The sequence below is a fragment of the Palaemon carinicauda genome, chromosome 8, assembly GCF_036898095.1.
Source record: "Palaemon carinicauda isolate YSFRI2023 chromosome 8, ASM3689809v2, whole genome shotgun sequence".
NCBI lineage: Eukaryota > Metazoa > Arthropoda > Malacostraca > Decapoda > Palaemonidae > Palaemon > Palaemon carinicauda.
This window is the reverse complement of record NC_090732.1, coordinates 35,473,547-35,488,379: the sequence shown is the minus strand read 5'-3', so window position 1 is coordinate 35,488,379 and position 14,833 is coordinate 35,473,547. Positions and strand designations below refer to the sequence as shown.

The 14,833-nt window shown below is 45.9% G+C and overlaps 1 protein-coding gene across 2 annotated transcripts in view; it reads left to right on the top strand.

Annotated features, from left to right (window-relative positions):
* Positions 1 to 14,833, top strand: part of Bdp1 (transcription factor TFIIIB component B'' homolog Bdp1) — a 186,334-nt gene that overhangs the window by 63,382 nt on the left and 108,119 nt on the right. The gene's annotated exons all lie outside the window — the stretch shown is intronic.

The window sequence follows — 14,833 nt, the reverse complement described above, 5'->3', positions numbered from 1 at the left end:
GTAGCCAGAAATTTCTAACCTTCAAACTAGGTAAAAGGAAGTTCAAATGGACTGTGATACCCTTTGGACTAAAGACAGCACCTTATATTTTTTCAAAAATAATGTACACAGTGATCAAGTATATTAGAACCTCATATAACATCTTAATATTCAACTATCTTGATGACATTCTCATATTAGCAAAAGATTATGTAAAATGTAAAAATCACATTCAGCTAGTCATTAAGATCTTGTCAGACTTAGGATGGAATATCTCACTTAAAAAATCTACAATTGAACCGACTCAAAGAATTGAATTTTTAGGAGTGCATTACAATATGATTAAGAAAACTATGAATCCCAGTGGGAAAAACATAGAGAAGTGTGTCGAATTGGCCAAAGCTTTCTCCAACTCTGTTAAATCCGACCTGCATTCCTATCAAATGTTAATCGGAGCTTTAAATTTTAGTGCATCCTATACAAGCTTGGGAAGATTCCATCTTAAATATCTCCACAGGTACCACAGTTATTTTAATTCAGGGTACAAAATCATTCCCCACACCTTCAAAAAATACCTAAAGCCATGGGAACAGAGACAAATGTACAGAGAGATTAACATTCCAAAACCACAGATAGATGCAGAACTTTTCACTGACGCTTCCAACCAGGGTTGGGGAGGTGCATTAGTAATAGCGGGTAATATGCTCTCAATAAATGGAACTTGGACAAATGAAGAATCCTCCCTTCACATCAATGTAAGAGAGTTATTAGCTTGCTTCTATTCTTTGGAACACTTCATCACAAGGTTATACAACAAGGTAGTCTTAATACATGTTGATTCAAAGGTTACTAATTGTTGGATAAAGAAACAGGGTAGTATCAGAAACAAGTTAGCCCATGAACTAGTCAGGAAAATACTTAGTACCATGAAGGATCACAACATACAGATAAATTCCAGATGGATCAGGGGAGTAAGTAACACCATCGCAGACTCACTTTCCAGGGACCTGGGTTCCATTCACACAGAAACTTCCCTCAGTGACAGTCTATTCTCCTTAATCTGCTCTGACTTCAATTTCACCCCAGAAATAGATCTGTTCTCAAATGGTTTCAATACTAAGTGCAAAAAGTTCTGTTCATCTCTTCCAAATCAAAAAGCCATCAGCAATAATGCACTTACGATTAGCTGGAAGGGATCAACACCCCTCTATGCCTTTCCACCAGGATTCTTACTACACAAAGTAGCTTTTAAAATCAATAAAGAATGCAATAATAATATGCTTTTCTGCACCATATCGCAGGGGACGGAACCATGGATTCCATTAGTGAAGTCAGTCGCGCACAAACGATATATTGTGAAGATCGAAGACTACCAGATAGTTCTCAAGGATTGTATCTCACCCTCAGCAAAGCTCCAATCAACTTTGATCGCCTTCAAAATTTAAAGGATCAGCTCCCTAACGTCTTTCCTCCTGAGGTTTGCTCCAAAATTGCTGTCAGCTTGAGGGACAGCTCCTTGCACAAGTATGAAAACCTATACAACATTTTTAAAAGTTTCATTCACAAGGAGTATGGAAGAGACAACAAATTTCCCCTGTTAGCAATTATTTTATTTTTCAATCACCTTATAGACAAGGGTCTGTCTTACAACACCCTGAAGAGCTACAGAGCAGCTTTAGGTCCTATCTTGTCAGGCTATTTCCCAGGTTACTGTCTTGCAGAGGACAAATATGTCAAAGCAATGATATCGGAAGTTAATAGAAGGAAACCTAGAAATTCTCACCAGTTCCCTGGCTGGGATCTAGACAAAGTAATTTCATTTCTCAACACCACGAAAGATAACTCTACCTTACTACTGACACAGAAAACCTTGTTCCTAGTAGCCTTAGCTTGCCCTTTAAGAGCTAATCAATTTAACAATCTCAGCATTTCCAGGAGCACCTTCACCCCAGAACACATTGTCTTACGGAACCACCCTTCCTTCATGGCCAAAAACCAAAAGAACAACTACACGCCAATAGAGATCAGCTTTAGGAAGCTTCCTAACAGACCAAAAATATGTCCAGTCAGACAATTGAACTTCTATTTGGAATACACCAACAAAGTCTGTATGGAAAGAAACATAGACAGGAAAGACCACATATGGCTAGATGAACACTTCAAGATAATGTCTCTACAAAAAATGAGACAACTTTTTAGGGAGTGCATTTTCAGAGCCGACCCAAATGCAACTAAACAGTCAACGAATTTTCACTCTATAAGGGGGCAAGCTTCATCAAGACTGCTATACAATGGAGTATCGATACAAGAAATCATGTCCAGAATGAATTGGAGAAGCGACTCTGTCTTCAGCTCTTACTATGCTCTCCTCGGCTTACAGGGAGCTTTCGATGCTGTGGTCGCTGGACTTCATCTTCAAGCCCCCTGAAGCATCTGCCTAGCTACCACTGGTGAGTCCGGAAGGTTGAGACCTCCCTCTCCAGAACTGTAAGTTTACTTGTGAACGAAGGTTCTGGAGTGGGAGGTGAGACCTTCCGGACTCAAAGTCTGGGTCACCCTCCAACCCTTCCCCCGTGAGCCGAGGAGACCATGTACAGTACTTAGGAGGGAATATTCTAACAACTTCATAATTCAACAGAGTAGGCTATATACAAGAACACACACATACAATCACTATTATTCCACAGAAAACAAACTAACTGGAATCTTTCAATATTCATATCAACCAAGAGAGCACAAGAAGATTGAATTTACTAGTAAAAAGACCTTTATGTCCAACAATTTGCACCTTCACAGTAATTCCTTCATAACTTGCACTACCAAGGTAAGCTCAACCACTTCTGTGTTATTTTTTGTTCTATTACAACTTCAAAAATGTGACTTCCATTGCCGAGTCAACCCGCTCGTCTCTGGTAACTCCGCCCAAGGGGGCGTGGTTTAGGGCTCGCGCCGCCGCTTGGGGGGGTTCCAGGGGGGGGTGTGTAAGCTACCACTGGTGAGTCCGGAAGGTCTCACCTCCCACTCCAGAACCTTCGTTCACAAGTAAACTTACAGATTCGTAGATAATTTGTATTTTTCCTAACTATACAAACCTTAGCTATATATACAAACCTGCCCGCCAGCCCTATCCCCCTTGAAGTCCTACCTCCAAGCAAAGTGAACTAAATCACAGGTGTGTGAACGGAGTGGTAGCAAGCTACCCCCCGCTAACTAGCGGTGTGGGTAGTTAACCCTCGATAAATTTTAATGGCTTGTCATATCAGCTTCGCCAAAAGTATAGCCCCTAATAAATAGCTAAAGTTTGTATAGTTAGGAAAAATACAAATTATCTACGAGTTTGTCGTCTTTATTGATAGAAGCAAGAGGTTGTTGATCAGTTTCTTATTCAAAATGTTGACCTAACAAATAAAACGGATTTTGAGCGAAGCGAAAAATCTATTTTTGGGTAAGATGGCCATGTCGTCCTGATGGAAGTTCCTTAAAGGCAGCTTCCTAGGGTATATTACAACTACGGCGATATTCCCAGAGAATTTACCTTAAGGTACCCAGAATTCTAACTCCTGGAGCGAGTATCCCTAAAAAAGACCTTAGGGATATCGTAAATATCAGTGGACGTATTCTTGACACGCCTCATAGCAATCTATACCCCGAATAGAGTTAACACTTCGTAGGGGTCAAATGGCAAGAAAACGAAAACGAGAACGAAAAGGGGAGAGCCGTTCGTAAGGCCCTCTCTTCTCCCGTTTCGTAAGCGTGCCCTGCGCCGATTCTGGCGCCATCTGCATTCCTTGTAGCGAGACACGAGGTGCTACAGATACTGTATGTAGGGAGGGGTCCTACGGCCCTTTCATTGAAAGGGAAGGGCGGGTCCATCAGGACGACATGGCCATCTTGCCCAAAAATAGATTTTTCGCTTCGCTCAAAATCCGTTTTTTGGGCTCAAGCCATGTCGTCCTGATGGAAGTATACCAGAGCATTACTGTATCTGTGGATTCTCAAAATGTGCCGTACTCCTCAGAAGTATTTCCCCCCAGTCGACGCGACCTAGAGACCTAAGATGTTACCGTCATACATCTTTTCAACTAATCATAAACCATGATAGAGCTTCCTGCCCCCAACAGGGAAGAGTCTTACTAGACTCTGGGAAAGTCTCGAAGAGTACATATATCTAAGTATGAACCCCAGGCAAGCAAGTATAGTGGTCTCACCCCATACTGGGTAAAGCGAAGTTCGAAAAGAATCACTGTGTCAATATGAAATATCGACCAGTCCTCCGCTCAAAACACGTATTGGACAAAGGTTCATATCCGCTTAGGAGGAAACTCGTAAATCCGTCACCATCCCTTTATGGGATGGAGTCCTCCAGCTAAGGGGAAGCATAAACCAATGCAATATTAGCTTGCATAAGGGAACATTCTATTAGAATTATCCCCGGGTAAATATACATAGAATGAATGCTCACAGGTGAAGGAGACGCAAGGTTCTTAAGAACCAGTTTATTGACAGACAATAAACAAACAGGTTAACCACACTCATATATATATATATATATCTATATATAAGAGGAGGATAACTAAAACTTTAAGCATAAGTATGATAGTAAACAGAAACTTGTTTGTCTGAAAGAAAAAACATTGGAGCCACTTTTAAGATACCAAAGTATCAAAGTCAAAAGTCTGTTTTACTAATCAGTCACATTAGCGATAGAAACGCTCGGCACGCATGTTTGCACTTATGCTGGGTTCACCTTTGAAAGTGGAACAGTCAACGTGGGTCACCCAGTACCCTCACATAGTTTGTAGTACAACATGTGACTACATACTCACCCTGGAATTAATTGTCCCAATTAAGCTACTGTTCCTCGCAGAGTTAAACAGCAGGGTTAACGACGCAACCCACTGCCACCACAGAACCTCTTAGTTGCTGCACTTGCTTCGCATAGTGACGAAAGAACACTCTGGAAGACTTCCAGCCAGTGTACGAACGAAGATGTCCAAAATCCCTACAACTAAAGAAGTTTAAGGATGAAGCAACTTTCCTCGGATCGTGACCTGTGGGTGAACAGTCAGGATCCGCTCTGCGAATAAGATATGTGATTTTCGCCCTGAGTTGTTTCAGTAATAAATTTTGAGCCTGACGTTTCTCCCCTGGCCAGATGGCCATCCTTGAAGTCTGAAGTTCTACGAAGATAGACCTTTAGGCATTCTACTGGACATAGAGATGCATCTTCTTTCAGAGGGCAGATTCTTCAGGGACCCCACCTGATGGTGGGTAACTCGGTCTTGGTGAGAAACGTAGGATCCGGAAATAGGTTCAGTTCACCCATCCAGGAACTGAACATGACCTTCCTCTCTCGAGAGGGGTATGATCTCACTAACCCTGGCCCCGGACGCGAGTGCAAAAAGGAGGATAACTTATGGGTCAAATCCTTTAATGCACACTCCTTATTGTTCAACAGCGAAGCAACATGAAGAACTTTTCTAAAGACCATGAATTGGGCTTTGGAGGTGCTAAAGGTCTGAGCCTAGCGCAGGCTTTCGGAACTTTTATAAAAGATCTCGTTAGCGAGGTCGACCTGGAAGGCATATAGAATGGGTCTTGTCAAAGCAGGCCTACATGCTAAAATCGTGTTAGTTACAGATCCATAACCATGGAGATGGATGAAGAAAGACAAGCAGAAGTCCGTCGTGATCTCCTGCGGAATCTTCGTCTGACAAGAGCTACCCATTCTCTCCAAGATGACTCATATTGCCTTATAAAAGGTTTGCACTTATAATCCTCTAGGAAGTCCATGCTGGCTTTCGAAATCCCGAAACACTTTCTTACTTGTTAAAGAAACCTTAAATGATCTCAGTTTGTTGAGGACCCTCAACAGAAGGTTGTAAGGGGGAACAGATAAATCCTGAACCATCTGTTCCAGTCGAGGGACATCGCGTCCACTGCTTCCGACAAGGGGTCCTCGTACGGGGATACATACAGGGGCAACTTCTTGTTGTCTTTCGTCGCAAAGAGGTCTAGCCGCAGTTCTGGGACTTGACTCAGAATGAAGGAGAATGGTCCTGCGTCTAGGAACCATTCCGACTCTATCGGTGTGAACCTGGATAGAGCATCCGCTGTCACATTGCGGACTCCTTAAAGGTGAACTGCTGACAGGTACCATTTCTTCTTCCCTAAAATCGGAAGATGGCCAACATCACCTGGTTGAGAGGTGGCGACCTTGATCCTTGTCGATTCAAGCATCTCACAACTCCCCCGCTGTCCAGCACCAACCTAATGTGGATCGAGCGATGCGGGGAGACTTTCTTTAAGGAAAGGACTGTCATAGTCTCTCGAAAATGACTGTGAGAGGTCTTGAATAGACTGGACCAAGACCCTTGGGCCTTTTTCTGATGAGAGTGAACTCCCCATCCCTCCTTCGAGGCGTCTGAGTGACTCGTCACCGACGGGGGAGGTGGAAGAAGAAGAGCCGACTTCCTAAGGAGTCTGGCTTGGGACCAAGGCCTGAGAAGAGTATTTCGACGAAGCGGAACTGGTCTTCTCAGATCTCTTCGCGCATCTGATGCATAACTACTCCAATCTCCGGTTGCATCCTTTAGCTGTGCTCTTAGCACCGGGTCTGTCACCGAAGTAAACTGGAGAGACCCCAGTACACTCTCCAGTTCGCATCTGATATCCATACGGAATCTAGAAGTCTCTTGACAGAACCAGCTATCTCCTTTCTTTTCTCCGCCATGATGGAGAAAACGGTGTGACATTAGGTCCCCGTGGATTCACACCCACCGGAACCTAGAGATGGAGGAAGTTGAGACTTTTCCTGTCGATCTTGAAGCCTAGATAATCTAGGAAATGGATCACATACAGGGAAGCTTGCAAGCATTCTGTCCTGGGTGCTGCCCACACCAGCCAAAAATCCAGGTTGGCTACTACCTGAATTCCCTTTAGGCGTAATTGACTGAGAACTACGTTCGCAAGCATCGTGAAAATCCTTGGGGCTATTTTAAGCCCGAGAGGCATGGCTTTGAAGACGTATAGTCTTCGTTGTAGCCTTAACCTTAGGTAGGAGGGGAATCGACAATAGATTGGAACGTGCCGATAGGCGTCTGACAAAACTATGGAGGCGGTAAATGCCCTCTTGGGCAGTAAGGTCCTTATGTGTTGTATTGTTAGCATCTTGAACCTGTAGTTCGCTATGAACTTGTTAAGTGGCGACAAGTCCAGAATGACTCCGAGTTTTCCGAGTCTTTCTTGGGAACACAAAAACAGCCTCCCTTGGAATTAGATGGACTTTACCCTTCGGATTACTTTTCCTCTAACAGTTCATGAATGAACTCCTCCAGAACGGGGGTGGAGTATCGGAAAAACACCGAGGGTATGGGGATGGAGTGCTGTACCAGCTCCAGCCCAGTCCCTTCTTGAGTAGGCTGTGGACCCAGGGATCGAAGGTCCACCGATCCCAAAAGCGTTGGAGACTCCCTTCTACCAATATCATCTCACTCGGACTGTTGTCCTGAGGTCTTGCCTCTCTGACCGCGACCACCCATGAAACCCCTTCTCCTTGAGGGGCGCCTAGACGAAATTCTGGCTGCTCCTCTAGGCTTGTTCGACAGGCAGTTGACTGACCTTCGAACGATGGGTTGAATGCCGGATCCTGTGTCGACACGAATTGGGGAACCCACTGAAGTGTGGTCGGGGTTTTTGCCACCATCTGGGGCACTGAGGGCATCAGCAAATGCCGTTGCTGCTGATGTCTACTTGACTTAGCTGGCCGAGAAAGTATCCTAATCCTTTTAGTCTTCCTCCAAGGTTGGGGACCCCATCCGGGGAAGAATTTCTCTTGGTAGACAGGCCCCACTCCTGGAGAAGATTTCTATCGTCCGTGGCGGCCCTATCAACCTTTTTGACCGACTCACTAGGGAAAAGATCTTTGTCCCAACTGTTGGAGGAGATTAGTTTCCTTGGCTCGTGCCTCATCGTAGCCCGGGCGAACACGAATTCCCTACAGGTTCTCTTCGCCCTGACGGAGCTGTAGAGATCCTTCGTCACAGTGGCCAGATGAGTCTTGATCACAACCATGAACGTTTCATGGACCTTGGGATCACTTGTCATCGTCTCAAACGTGGACTGAAGAGACAAAGAGGCAGCCAGTCTTTCTTTTGTCTAGAGTTCTCTCCGCAAAAGAAAGCCAAACAGCTTAAGGATGATCTCGCCGAACCGGCGTCCGGCGAAATCCGCCTCCCACATCTAGACTGAGAAGGTAAGATGGACGTCCTTCCAGTCCTTGTTTTGCTTACTAAATCTTCCTTTTTAAAGGCCAGCAACAAGGGTTTACACTCCACCAGGGAGGGGAAAGGCTTTCCAGCCTCGACTATTTTCAAAACCGCCGCAAACCCTTTCAGCGAAAAAGGGGGAAGGCTGTGGCAGGAGAGGACACAAAGGAAGGGAGCCTCTTACTCAAATACGGCTACCTTTGAGTTCATGAAGCCCCTCTCTTTCATCGAAGAAGAAAGCAAGGCATGAGCCTAGCATGGTCTATCACTACGACCTCCTTCGGCTCTGTCTCATCCTTTGAAGCTGGTACCTCCTTCCACCGGACCTAGCAGTCCGGATGTGCCCCTGCAGTTACAATGCAGCTGCCTTCCCATTCTTCTCCCTCTGCCTTTGTTGGATCAAGCCAACAATGGAGGGAGGGCCTGCTCTACTGCGAGAGCAGATGATGTTGAGGGAGCAGTTTCAAGGACCTGAACCGGAGCAGCCGACCTCTCTCGGCCTCTTCCGCTACCTTGTCCGGAGCTCGAACTTCATCCTGGCATTCTGCCAGGAGGTCTTCCTCCAGACGTTCGGACACGTCTGGCATCCTGTCGACCAACTGGATGCTAAGCAAGGCGACCGTGACTTCAGCATCCACGGGATCTGAATTAAGGGGACCTCCTCTTGAGGTTGGGGAATCACTGTAACAGTTGATGCCCTAGGAAAAGAAAGCCCTCATCTTCTCAATTGGAAGATAAGGTCCAGAGGTAATCTTCTGAAAGCCCCTCACCCAGGTACGAAGCTTCTCCCTAGCTATATCCCTTGAATCCACCGTTGTAGGGGAGACGAAAACGGATTTTGAGCGAAGCGAAAAGAAAAAGCCTCAATAGAAAGGTTAGTGCATATGAAACATACCTGGGGAACCCAATACCGGAGAACATCCGTGGAGACAGCGCATGCCACACACCTCCTTCAGAACCATGTCCGCAGAAGCCCTACTGCGGACGTTGTAGAAATACATCCGAACTACGGATGGTCCTTCTGTAAAGAGAAAAAATTTCCATGAGTATCAAGTGAACTACGTATCACTGGATATGCACAGTAGCATAACAAAACGGAAAGGAAAGGAAAGACACATCTTGTATTTCCCGCACACCCAATTGTTGTAGCCTTCCAAATCATAAAATCGTATAGTTAATCTATGCCAGATTAACCAATGGAAAATTTCCAAAGGAAGAAGGTGTAGCCCCCCCTAAGGAATGATTTTAAAATACCGGATAGTAGACAAGAAAGAACTCACTTTCTTATCTGTAAGGCCAACAACAACGGGTCGTGCAAGACCATAAAGACACATACTTGTGAATCCCCCACAATCACCTGTGGAAGCCCACCAGCCATTAAAATCAAATGGTTAGTCTTTGCTAGAATAACCAAAGATCATATTTCCCGAGGGAAATTAGGTGTAGCTCACACCTAAGGTAAGATTTTACCATTCTGGCTAAAGATGAAAAGAGTTCTCTTTTCATCCCTGTAAGGCGACACCAAGTGATTGCACAAGGCAACACAAGTAAGTTAGAAAAGACAGTGTTGTAACCTACTATATCATGTTCTCCCCTGGTAGAAGACACTAAACAGGGAAGAACTGATACAGTACATGAGGGTGGTGTGCCGGCCGGCTCTGCCGGTCAGCACCCCCACCCCCTTTTCCAAAGGTAGGTCTCAAGTATGCAACTTAGGATCACCCAGACGGGGAAGAACTCCAGTTCCTATGCCTGAACCGGTCGGTAGTGGTTGCCGGTCCATAGCTACCCGGTTGGCACCCAGCTGCCGGCCATCACTCTTAGTGGCCGGCCAACCGAGTGATGTAGCAGGCCGGCCCGGCAGCGGTGAGTAACCCTGCCGGCTGGCATCCACCCCAGGTAGCGCCCGGCTGCCGGCCGCCACTCAAAGCGGCCGGCAGGTGAGCAAGGAGACCGGCAGCAAAGGCATAAGACCACCGCCGACCGACAGCAAGAGAACTAGGGAACACCCCCCTACCGACGGCCGGCCACTAGGCCGGCAGACGGCAAGGACAACACAAGAGAAGACAACAGAATGGGTGCCGGGCTAAGAGGCTATGTACCTCCGCGCCCGACACCCGAAAGAATGCCGAGAGGAAGGGGAGACACTAAGTCAAGCTTCCTAACCACTGCTTACTGAAACTACAGACGGTAGTGGTTGAGGGACCAAGGAAGGACCGGGCAGCACTCAAAGGATAGGGCCTCTGCCGGTCGGCACACTCTGCCGGCCGACAGGGGACCACGTCAGCTCCCATCCCAACCTATGCTAGGTGCGGATGTGAGACGACTGACACAAAGGAAACGGAAAAATAGAAGGGAAGGGCAGAGGGTCCTGTCCAACCTTGCCTTGGTTAAGGATCATTCCAAACTAAGAAAGCTCATCTCAGCCAGAGAGATCCAGGGAGGGAGGCCGGCACTACTGGCTGCCTCCCTAAAACCAAGGCAAGGAAGGAATTGCTATTCCGGAAAGGGAACATATCCCGAACCCGGAACAGCAAAGAGGACAAGTCTGAGGGGTCACCGAGCGAAGGGATCATAATTACCGAAACCTTCCAAGGTGCAACAAGGAGGATAAACCTCCTATGCCCGTGTCAGGCAGCAAGGGAGACTCTGCCCACGCTAGACCAACACGGACTCAGACTAAAACACTGCTGTACTGTCCCCCTCTGAACCAATTCAGTTGGAGCAGGAAGGTACAGTACTACTCCAGCCTAGTTATATTTGAAAATTAATTCAAACAAACCACTAGAGTTAAGCCTAAGGCTTAAACAGAGGGAAAGGGTTTGCCCCTTCCCCGAAGAGAAGGGAGCAAACGGGGAAACAGATAATATTATAAAGACCTAAGACAACCTAGCCTAGGCACTAAGAGAATCGATTACCTAAATCACCGAAACTCACTCCAATACTATCTTGGAAATAACTCGAAAAGGGATTGTATGTATAACGTTGCCTAACGCTTTAAGCAATCTAAAATCACACTTGGAAGACTAATATCATGCAGGAAGTACAAGGACCAACAACTAGGCTACGAAGACTAGTGTTGGTCAGCCTAGGCAAATCTTTCGCCAGGCGCACTACTAACGCATCATAACAGAATTCCTAATTAAGCTAAGCAGCTAATTATTAAAGCGCAGGGGGCTGGGAACGTCGCTCTTGCTAACAAATAAATCCTATTCTAGCGAGCGACAGCGTCCATGACGCCTCCAGCAGGCAACAGCTCTTGTATCAAAGATAACTCTTTTAAAAACTTTAATTTTAAACAAGAGCCTACATTTATACATAAAAGAAATAGTACTCAACTTATCCGAAGCAGAAGAAGTTGGAGAAAGCATAATATGAGAGTAAATCCAAGATTTTGGTAGAAACACAGGAAAAAACACCGAGTTGTAAAGCTACGCAAAAAGGAATGCAGATGGCGCCAGAATCGGCGCAGGGCACGCTTACGAAACGGGAGAAGAGAGGGCCTTACGAACGGCTCTCCCCTTTTCGTTCTCGTTTTCGTTTTCTTGCCATTTGACCCCTACGAAGTGTTAACTCTATTCGGGGTATAGATTGCTATGAGGCGTGTCAAGAATACGTCCACTGATATTTACGATATCCCTAAGGTCTTTTTTAGGGATACTCGCTCCAGGAGTTAGAATTCTGGGTACCTTAAGGTAAATTCTCTGGGAATATCGCCGTAGTTGTAATATACCCTAGGAAGCTGCCTTTAAGGAACTTCCATCAGGACGACATGGCTTGAGCCCAAAAAAACAATGTTTCAGTTGCCCAAATGTTACAAAATGCTACTTTTTAAACATTAGACTTACCCGGTGGAACCTCTACATACGAATGTCCTAACATACGAATTTTCCAATATCCGAAGTAAAATTTGACCAAATTTCTGTCTCGACACCCGAAGTGTTGCTCCAACATACGAAGTAAACATTACACGTACGCGTGGAATTTTCTCGAAAGCATCCAGCGTCGTTTGTTGTTGACGCTGCTAGACGGCAGCACATCGGAGGGACGCCAATCGAGCGTCACCTTGATCAGTCCTCTCATCTCGTGCGCATCGTGTGGTTGTCCTCTATTCGCCCAGTTATTAACAGTGTTTTTTTTTATCTTCCTTTTTCACGTGTTGTTTTCTGTGTTCCGTAATCATGGGTCCTAAAAAGCTTAGTTTTAAATATAAAACTTACCCGCTGGTTATATAAAAGAGCTGAAGTCCCCTGACGCCAGGGCAGAAAATTCAAATCTCGCGCTATCGAAGATACGGCAGGTGTACCAACCGTACCCTAGCGGTAGAACAGGTGGAACCACACACCATCTTCAGTTCTTCTCTCTGCCGTCATAGTTGGTTGACATATAGAAGTTCGCTCTCGTGGTTTTACTCTCTTGGGAAGTTGTTTGGTGATGTACAACGTTCTTTTTTTTAGTTTAAGCTATCGTTGATTATTTTCCCTTGTTTCTTGTCTTGAAATCTTTTTGTTTGAGATTTTCTTTATTGATATTTCCCTTACTTTTTGCTCGTCGGTCTCTCACGTTACCATTCAAAATGGCCGACTCCTCCCCTGCTCAGCGTAGGTGTGTTAGTGAAGGTTGTCGTACTCAACTTCCTAAAGGATATATTGATCCTCATACTATTTGTGTGAAATGTAGGGGTAAATTTTGTTCATTAGATGATAGGTGTAATGAGTGTCTTTCCTTAACTGATGATGATTTTGTTACTTTCGATCGTTATGTTAGGAGACTAGAGAGAGATAGAGTTAGGCGTAGTTCTTCCCGATCTGTGGATAGAGCCTTACCTAATGTACCTGTTCCTAATCCTATTCCTTCCCCTGTGGTGGTAGATCAGGAACCTACTATGAAAGACATGTTTACTGCTATTTTGACTCTTGGTGAGAAAGTTGAGTCCTTAGCAGCCGATAGAAATACAATTTTTTCCGAGTTAAAGGTATTGAAAAACCGTGATCCTGTCGGAACTGTGGAAAGTGTTTCAGTGTCTGATGTTGGTGTACCGAAAAGTCGTGACTCTCTCGGTGTTGTGACAAGTGTTGCTAATGTGTTTAGTGTTGCGGAGGGTACGTCTGCACGATCTTGTCGTTCACCTAGCCTAAGACCTCTTTCGAGCTCTCGAACCCATGGGAGAAGTAATGTCGAACGGCTTAAGGGAACGAGAAACGTCATCAATCGTGCAGACGTCCCCTCGAACGTTCCTGTTGCCTTAGCTCAGGTCGTGCACCCTCATCGTAGGAAAGGTGAGGTTCATGCGTTATCCCCGTCTTCCGATGAAGGGTCGGGGAGTGAGATCTGGCGTCGTGCGTCAAGACCGCTTAGACGGACGCATGATGTTTCACAGCGTCAGGAATCGCCTGTGCGGCCAGGATGTAGTTCGTGGGGTTCACCGGAACGTTTCCGTTCTCCCACCGCTTGCACTCCGGCTAAGCGTACAGATCACCGTGTTCTTGTGGATATGATTCCTTCCGATTCGGACCTTGTTACTATTCATGCACCCCCTCTTTCTTCGGATTGGCTTTCTTCCCCCGAAATGCGTGGTGACGTTGGTGCGAATATTCCTTTAAGGAGTTCTGTTGATCCGAAATGGTCTGCGCTTGTGTCTATGAAGGAACAACTCTCGTCGTTGATGGATTCTTATCAACCAGGTGTTGGCGTTATGTCTGGGCGTCAGATGTCAGACCAGTTATCGCACAGGCGTTCGATGGTCTCTGGTCTTGACGAGTTATCGCTTAGGCGGTCTCCCATTCATAGTGTCCAACGCCAGGTTGATTTTGATGAGTCGCGTTAGAGAGTTTTGGTTGACCAGTTTTCGCTTTCTGGTCGCGGGGAAGAACATCGGCGTCGACAAGTGGACGAGACGCGTCAACGATTTGAAGTAGTGGATCGTCCGCGTCAAAACATCGATTCACAGCGTTGACATCCTGACTTCTTTGATCGTTCGCGTCAACAGCCTTCGGACTTTACGCGGCCTCTCGGCGATCTTCGACAGTTACCTTCTGATTTCAAGCGTTCTTCTGTTCAACAGCAGTCGGATTCGAAGCGGGCTAGGCAGTTGTTGGTTGAAGAAGATCGTCTACCCGTCCGTGTTTCGCATCAATCTACTTCTACTTCTCCCCATCAGGTAGACGCAGATGTTGGCCTTGACAGGCAGTCCCATCCAGACTTTGTTCCTTCGGTTCAGGCTGCAGCAGTTGCTGCACTGCCAGAAGACGAGCTTGAGGAAAAGTCGGATGAGGATGATCCTATTGAGGAAGTCTCTGAAAATGAGGAGGAGAAGCATTATCAGCATGCTGTGGATCTTCGCAAGTTTATGCTGATTCTGACTGGAATTTTCCCGGATCAGTTTACCCCTGTGGCCCCTCGTTCTCCGCCTTCTGAATTCATCTTAGGTAAAGCTACCAAGGTTCCAGTTTATACCAAGATGGTTCTTTCTCGATCCTCTAAACGGGCCTTGAAATTAATGGGTTCATGGTTGGACTCCAAGAAATCTTTTGGCAAGACGGCCTTTGCCTTTCCTCCCGCTAGGTTAGCCTCTAAATCTAGTGTGT